General features: G+C 42.2%; 1 long non-coding RNA gene across 1 annotated transcript; it reads left to right on the top strand.

The window, feature by feature from the left end:
* Positions 1–762: 762 nt before the first annotated feature.
* Positions 763–3,659, top strand: LOC119340785. The gene is made up of 4 exons (XR_005164679.1): positions 763–1,660; positions 1,788–1,931; positions 3,361–3,461; positions 3,608–3,659. It is a non-coding gene; the product is annotated as an uncharacterized LOC119340785 (long non-coding RNA).
* Positions 3,660–9,031: the final 5,372 nt, after the last annotated feature.

The following is a 9,031-nucleotide window of genomic DNA, read 5'->3' as shown; positions in this document are numbered from 1 at the left end:
GTCTTGTAATATGGGATGTAGGGAGTATCTATTTTATCTTGGATTTTTTTCATCCATCTAATTTGTATAAGAAATGAAATATAAAGTCACGTTTTTATTTTTTTTACACCTTTCAGTTTTTTAAAAAAATGTACATTATAACATCCGGATTTACCCCTCTACAATCTTAAGGTTTAAATGAAATATTTTTACAGCGTGCTTCCTTTAAAAAAAATGTACAACGTGCTTCCCATCCCATTATGCGTACATTTTTTAGAAGAAATGTGTACGCCTCTTTTTTTAAGGGATGTACGCCGCTCCCTTTCTTCTTTGCCTTTGAAGGGGAATTGAAAGAAACTGAGGCTGCCCGTCCATGGGGTGATTCTGCCCCAAATCTAAGTGCCCTACTCGTGCATGGTGCGAACCTGTAGCAAGTCGCAAGGGGAAAAAGAAATCGAGGCTGCTGCCCCAAATCTGAGTGCCCTGCCTGTCCACGGGGAGATGCTGTACCAAATCGCAAGTGGAGTACTGTACCAGATTGATTTGCTTGCCCATCCGTGGCCAAAGCTTGGAGGAGGTGACGTTGGAGGCCATTTTTTGCCCAGGCCGGGACATGCGCTGCGGATCAGGCGTTGCCCACCAGCGAGGCGGCATCTCACTGTTGCTTATGTTGAAAGTCCATTTGCGATGGGCCATCTTCTGTGTGTCTGTCGCCTTAGGCTGCGGACGTGCTAATAGCTATGAATCCCTTTGTACTCTCCCATTCGCCTCTTGCTTTTCATAATCTGCATCATAATTTCATTTTTATATTAAATGTAAATTCAGATATTTGGCTTTACATTTTTAAAATTTGAAGTATTCGTGTTTACATCCTAGCATTGATTATGCCATTGTAATTTGAACTTTTTAGATAATCTCGTACATACTTTTGTTGTTAATGCATGGATCTATATTCAGTTCTGCAATTTATGTACCTTTTTTAGGGAATCAAACTGACATTAGTGTAAAAATTATGATGGATGAACTTGTAATATATTCTGATAGGATTGACATTCAAGTTTTACCAAATTGTAGATTTGTGAGAATCATGTTTCAGACTGGTTATTATTCCAGATCTGCAATAAGATTTTGAAACTTTTGCCCATGCAGAAAGTCAGCTAGTTGTACACATTTGTTAACATCTCTATTCATGAAAGCAGTGTATGGCAATAATAATCTGCATTGTTATGTTCTTATTTCTTGTTACGAAATAATGAGAAATCCAATCTGTAATATCGTTTTGTATACATTATTTCTGGTCATATCTAACAACACATGGACGTCACATTTCTGAACCATACATTGTATTTTTTTAAATCATGATTTGGCCCTGATATACATTTATTTGAATAACAAAAAAAATTAGAAGATCTCTTTGTATACTATATTCTTTGCGCTATCTTCGCTTGGGCACTCCGTGTCGTCAATCAGCACCTTTAATCCTTCTCTGCTTGTGACTCTTGATAGTGCCACATATAGTTGCCCATGGCAGAAGACTTGCTTAGGCAAATATAGACCCACCTTGTTTAGGGATTGACCTTGGCTTTTATTTATTGCCATTGCAAAACAAACTGATAGAGGATATTGCCTTCTTTTCAGCACGAAGGCCACTTTGAGTCGCTTGGTGACATAATGATTTTAGGTATGTATACCTTGTCACCGACATGTGTTCCTGTGATTATTTGTGCCTCAGTGTACCTGTTTCCCAGCTGTGTAATAGTCATTCTTGTACCATTGCATAAACCTGCTGCTTGATTGATGTTGCGTAGGAGCATCACCGGCAAACCTACCTTCAATTTTAGCTCATGGTTTGGAATTCCTGGGATGGTCATGTTGTTAAGAAACTCTGTTGGACACATATTCTCCATTGTGTTGTACTTCATTGTTGCCTTGCATACATTGTCCAAGCTTAGGTATGTCACCTCTTCCCCTTGTATTTGCCTCATTATGTAGTAATTTATCTTCTCAACTGTTTCATTCCTTGGACATAGTATTGCTCTTTCTTTGAGAAATTCACGGTCACGGTAGTTTTGTTGCAAGTTTGGGTACGTGCTTTTGACTATCTCTTCTTTGGGGTCTTCTCCTTTATGTAGAATTATGTCTTTAGGTATTTTTACCCAATCATCCCCTTCATCGTTTGTTCTTTTTCCATCGCCAATTTGTAATATCCATTCTGCAAATTCAGCCACATTTTGCTTTTGTATTGGATCTTCTAACAGGCACTTCAACCGCATATTTTCAGTTAGGCTAAATATTTCGAAGTGCTTCCATAGGTATGACCTTTTGATTGAGGCATTTACTATCTGTTCTCTCCTTCCCTTCGTTATGACTGGAAGTATTTGTCTGAAGTCGCCTCCTAGCACCACGGTCATGCCACCAAATGGCCTTTCGTTACTGTTTTGGTTTTTGAACCTTAGAATAACCCTAAGGCTTTTGTCTAGTGCCTCGAAGCAGTGTTTGTTTGCCATCGGAGCCTCATCCCACAATATCAGTGAGGTCTTCTTTACCAGTTCAGCCAAATGTGAGCCTTGTTTTATTTCACATGTTGATTCTTCCATGATATTTATTGGAATGTGGAATCTTGAGTGCGTTGTTCTTCCACCTGGGAGCAGCAAAGCTGCAATGCCAGATGATGCTACCGCAAGCACTATCTTTCCCTCCGATCGTAGTTCTGTTGTAATTGCTTTCCATAGATAAGTTTTGCCTGTGCCACCATAGCCTTCTACAAATATCTGTTTTCCATGTCCTCTCTCAGCTGACTCTATTATTGCATCAAAGGCCATTTTCTGGTCATGGTTAAGACTGCTTATTATGGTTTTGTGCTCACTCTTTAGTGCTTCCATGTCGTAGCTAAGTTCTTCATTTATCATTCTGTTCCCAAGTTGTTCAAGTTCTGTAGCATTTGGTAGTTCTATGTCTGGATAGTCCTTTAGTGTCTTTCCTGCTTGCCTCATTAGTTTCTCCATCTCGATCAGAGCATATGCTTTTTTTGTGAATCAGTTAGCTGCAGTGTAGGAAAGTTTAGGATAATTCTTCTTTTGTACTGGATATCTTCAGATAGTGCCTTCCATGTTGAATACCACAACATCTTTGGGCTGGTAACCTCACAATGGCATAAAATTGTGCTGAATAGCTGTCGTAATTGTGTCCCTGATCCCCATGTTGATGCTTCATTGATGCATTCAATCCACTCACTATCATCATCAAGAAAACCGAGTGCCTGGCATGCTGATTTGTATGTTGGGTGAACAACTCCATTAACTGTTCTAATATCCTCAAATGATGTGCATCCTTTCTTTGTGTTTAGAAGCATTCTCATATAATACCGCTCTCCACTTGCAGGGTGTGCGTAGTAGATTCTACCAATAGCAAAGCCTCTTTTCCGCTCCTCCCAAGTTTTGGTGTCGCTTTTCCATACAAATTTTGATGGGAATTCTGCATAGGTTAATTCTTTTCCCACCTCATGTATTTTGTTTGCCTCCATCCACTCAGTGAACTTAGTACTTGCAGTTCCTGGCTTTCTTACTATCTTCTCGATGTCAGTTGATTCTGGAAAAATAACTTGTTCATTTTCAATGTGGAATGGCAGTCTCTCTACTAGTGGATCACGATGGTGTAGATCAAACTAGAATATCCGCCAGCATGCTTCAGTTGTTGATATGTATCTCATCTCTAGGTATTTCTTGATTTCATCATAGTCGTTTGCCACATCTCTTTCCTATAGTAAGGCTGTTACTTGGTCGTCGTCTTTACAGATGTACTTAAATAGGTACTTGATTGACCTGGACCTGTTGCACCACTCGACATTTATGTGAGCTTGGAATTTGACCAAAAGGTTTCGGTTGTATGGCACGACAAATCTGTTGTCGAGCATTGCTCCTCCCTTTTTGATCGTCTTTCCATTGTCGCGCCTTCTATATACTGGAAAGCCATCCTCATCGATTGTGGTATCGACATTATATCGTTTTGGGAAGTTTTTAGTGAATCTATTGTCCATCATGCATGGTGATTTTGTATTTGCCTCTCCGCAAGGCCCGTGCATCATGAAGTTTTCAACAGCTGCATATCCGTCAGGATCGACATCTTTGTCTGGGATCTCCGCACTGATTATTTGATCGATTTCTGATGGTCCTTTGCACTTGTAATTCTCCCTGAGGAATACCAATATGTGCGCATGCGGGAGTCCCCTCTTCTGGAACTCTATTGTGTAGATAACTGCATTGATTAAAAGTTTGATTTTGTTAGATTTCTGAAGCATTTTAGTAAATAGACAAAGGCTCTGGTGTGCTAAAAAATTTAAACTTTAGGTTCTATTAGTTAGCGATGAGAAGTCGGTTGATCTTACTTGATATAGTTTCTCCAAAGTGTTTCTTCACAACGATGTCGCTCATTAGCTCCTTTAGTTTTATCATGAATACTCGGTCAACAATATCTGGCCGGTCAGCTGGATTTAGGCCTCCTCCTGCTTCATCTAGCATGTATTGGATCTCGGGCCACTTCGCGTTGCATGTGAATGTTCAGGTCTGGATATCCAGCCCAACAGCATACTGCAAAAGCGTCTTGCAAGTTCTGTGCCTTGTTTCTTCTGCCTCCTGTATAAGATGAAGGTACAATTATCCTCTTTCCAACCTGCTCTGTTCTGGTGTCCCCTCGCTCAATCGCGTTCTGCAGTCCATTGTAAAGTTCAGTCCGTAGCTTCCCTTGATTATTCCTGATCCAATTTAGTCTGTTTTGCTCAATGCATGTGTAAACATCTACCCAAAATTCCAGAGATAGATGTCTAGATGTTAGCAACGACATTCCTTGGTCGGGTCTTTGCTGTAGGTAGTATGCGTAGTAGTCCAGCATAGTTACATATTTCCTACTTTTGTCACCTTCTTTTGTTCGCTTGTAAGGTATTTCAAGCTTGAAGTCGTCTTCTCCGTATGAAAACAACAATGGGTATTGCATCGACATTAATTTTGGATGGATTTCCGATATTCTGTGAGGCTCCATATTTTTGTACTCGACAACGGTATCTCGTCCTTCGCTCTCTCAAGTTGGGTCTCTTACAACCAATGCTGCAACTTCCGATGCAGATGGAAGGTTGTGTGTTGCATTCCTTTTCCCAAGTATTATAAGTGTGTAATCATGGTAGTTTTCTTCTTTGAATCTATCTCTTGCCATTCTGAAAGATTTTGCGAGGATGTTGTTCTCATCAAGCATTTTTTGTAGTTCTTTGACAATGGCAGGGTACACCGTTGATTTATTATCATTGCATCTTGAAGCATCTATCCTGTTTTGCACCTCATTTTCTGTCTGACAGATGTATAGCTGGGCAAATCGAGGTTTGTTACCTTCTTCAGGTAGAAGAGTTCCAATATGGTGATAGTTCTGGCCATGCAGTCTAAAAACATATGGTCCTTTGTCTTTGTTTATTTCTTTGTCAACAGCTCCTCCCATTGATGTGAATGAGAACATTGAGTTGTATGATCTGATATTTTCTCTGAAGTTTGTTGCATCACTTCCTTCACCTGTTAATAGTCCTGCGAGGTAAGGTGGACGATGTGCCATCTTTGGTAGGTCAATCTTACCTTGTTTGCAGCAAATTCCGAAAGAAGGTTTTTTGGTTCCTCTATGAGAATTTAATCTTTCTTCACACTATAGTATTGCATTGCAATGTTCACATCTATATGTTGGCTTTCCAAAGTTCCATATTTTGCTATAATAACTCTCGGACGTAGTGTTGCTGTTTGTTTCTTTGATGTTGCTTCCAAGGTCATTGTCGCTCCCACTTGTTCTTGCACGCTTCAAATTTGTTCTTTCTTTGATTTGTTCCTTTCTCTTCCGTGAAGCATCTTCTTCTTTTTTATTGGTTGTTTCATGTGTATTCCTGCATCTCTTACTCCTTTTTTCTTGGAGTTGTTGTTTCCTCCTGATAATAGCTTCTCTAGCTTCTTTTGTAAGTTGGCCTGCGGATTTTGACGTGTACTGTCCCTTCATTTCTGCATTGGATATTCTTTTAGCAATATAGTATCCTATATTTAAATTCTACTTTATGTACAATGTTCTCAAGAGATTAACAATATATGCACTAAATAAGAGATTCTTGCTGCATGTAGAAACAACCTATAATACTTATCATCATGCTTTCAGGATTATTGTGTTGTGTGGTTCGAGCTGCAGCGGATGGCATTATTGCTGTGACAGTGTGCTTGTTTCTCAGTGAACGACAGTTGCTCCATGGGAATTAGTACGGCGAAGTACTCTCTAAAATCATTTTTAGCACTAGACGTAAAATTATTAGGTTCTGCAATATTTTGAAGGGCAATCTTTCAAATATATATGTTTGAAAAGTACCAAAAAATAGTGTGCATTACATTAAGATAGAAAAAGGTCAACAATATACCTAATTGTGTTTTCTTGTATTTTTTTCAATTTTTGTAAAGCTTCACATGCCTGAGCCAATTATTGACGTAATTGTATCTTTGCTGCAAATCAAATCCTGTAGCGATTCTGGATTTTTTGTAGCAAATTATTAGAGCATATCTTTGTATTGCTGCCATGACTTTATCAGCCTGTGTGTCAGTTTTAGTTCACCACAGAAGCTGGTACTATTTTCTCAAAGAAAATAGAGTTTATGTCAAGAGGCAAGGCAAGACGTGCGAGGATAGTTTATTTGGGTCAGTATTATAATTATATGCCTAAATGTAAAACAATGTAATAATGAATAAAAAACTATGAGGTTGCTTTGAATTGATGATAATAGTATTTTTCCATGGACAGCATTGTTACGACCCCGTGAGAGATCGAACAGGAAGGGAGAGAAGATCAAGGAGAAGGGGATGAGATCCAGAGGTAGGAGAAGGGGTAGGTGAGAAGAGAGTTCAGGATGAGAAGGAATCTGAATTATCTCAATGACAACGTGCCTACACTGCCATCATGGCTACGCCTTTAACGCCACAGCCTGGCTCAGGCCCACACGTCATACTCACCCTCCTAGTGACGACTATTCCACTGGCTCCTCCTGCGGGTCCAGTTCTTCTTCTCCTCCAAGTTTCTGTTGCTGCACTTGTGCCTCTTTGTACGCCTCTGCTTCAGTCTGGGGCGTGACTGGAGTGGAGGGCGTGACACTCGCCCCTCCTTGAAATGGAGCCCCTGCTCCGAGGTCCATCGTCGGAAAATGTTGTTGGAGGACTTTAAAATTTTCCCAAGTGGCACTCGCCGGAGACAACGTATGCCAATGCACAAGTACCTGAGGCACCGCTGTGTTACCTTGCTTGACCAAGTGACGCTCCAGAATCGCCTCGGGTACCAGATCGCCAATGGTGTGGTCTGGTGGGGCTGGCAACTGGTTGAACACCGGAGTGTAGTCGGCTGTGAATGGCTTCAATTGAGAAACGTGAAATACCGGATGAATCCTACTTTCGTGAGGCAAGTCGAGCTTGTATGCGAGGGATCCGACACGGCTGATGACCTTGTACGGCCCAAAGAATTTGTACGCAAGCTTTGGACATGGTCTGCTCACCACGGAAGACTGAACATAGGGTTGCAGCTTGAGCAAGACCTGATCTCCTACTTGAAATTCCCTGTTGGTGCGCTTGCGGTCCGCTTGATGTTTCATTCGATGTTGTGCACGCAGCAGATGAGTTTTTAGCATCTCGGTGAACTGTTGGTGTTCTGCCGCCAGCTGATGCAGCGATTCTGGTGTCTTGGTGTTGAATAGGTTGGGAAGAGCACCAAAATTTGGTTCCACTCCATACAGAGCCTTGAATGGAGAACAATTGATGGCACTATGATGGCTTGAATTATACCAGAACTCTGCCATTGGCAGCCAGCGCTTCCAGCGGTGAGGAGTGTCGTGGACGGCACAACGCAAATAGTGCTCAAGGCACTGATTCACCCTTTCACTCTGCCCGTCCGTCTGAGGATGGTACGCCGTGGTGTAGAGCAGTTTCGTGCCCACCAGTGCAAAAAGCTCACGCCAGAATGCGCTTGTGAAGATCTTGTCGCGATCAGAGACGATCGAGAGAGGGACCCCATGAAGCTTGACAATATTGTCGAGGAAAGCGCGGGCCACCTGAGTTGCAATGAAGGGGTGATGGAGAGGAATGAAATGCGCGTACTTGGAGAGACGGTCGACTACCACCAGAATGACATCGGCGCCGTCGGAGCGTGGCAACCCCTCGATAAAATCCATTGTCACCTCGCTCCAGGCGCGCTCTGGAATTGGCAATGGCTGCAGGGTACCTGCCGGGTGTGTGTGCTCATGCTTGGTCTGTTGACATGTCTGGCATTGCTTGACAAATTCTTCTACTTGCAGCTTCATACCGGGCCAGTAGAACAAAATTTTCAGTCTTAGATATGTAGGACGTATGCCGGAGTGACCCCCGACTGCTGCTGCATGTAGTTCTGTGATTAACTTGGTCTGTAAGGCTGCATTGTTTCCAATCCACAAGCGACCTTTATACTTAATCATTCCTCTGTCCAGTTCATGTCCTTGATCATCCGGACTATGTACTGCTAGAGCCTGGAGCAACTCTATGGTCTTTGCATCCGTGGCATACGAGTTGCGCACTTCCTGAATCCATGATGGCTGGCAAGTGGAGGTAGCCGTAATGGTCAACAAATGGCCTATTCGAGAGAGCGAGTCCGCGGCTGTGTTCTGGCGCCACGCCTGTACTTGAATTTAAACTGAAGACCACCGAGCTTGGCCATTGCCTTGCGTTGCAACTCTGAACCCAGATGTTGTTCCCCAAGTGTGCATAAACTTTTGTGGTCCGTCAGTATCGTGAGTTCTCCTCGCTGCAAATATGAACGCCAACGATCGATCGCCATCATTACTGCCAAGAACTCCTTCTCATACACAGATAACTTGCTGTTGTTGAGTCCCAACACGCAACTGAGAAACGCGATTGGATGTCCTTGTTGCATCAAGACAGCGCCAATGCCGGTGTCACATGTGTCCGTTTCCACAGTGAAAGGCAGTGTAAAATCTGGCAATGCCAACACAGGCGTGGTCATCATGGCCTGC

This window comes from Triticum dicoccoides, chromosome 7B (assembly GCF_002162155.2).
Source record: "Triticum dicoccoides isolate Atlit2015 ecotype Zavitan chromosome 7B, WEW_v2.0, whole genome shotgun sequence".
NCBI lineage: Eukaryota > Viridiplantae > Streptophyta > Magnoliopsida > Poales > Poaceae > Triticum > Triticum dicoccoides.
Note: the sequence above shows the minus strand (reverse complement) of the source record. Positions and strands in the feature narration are given on the sequence as shown.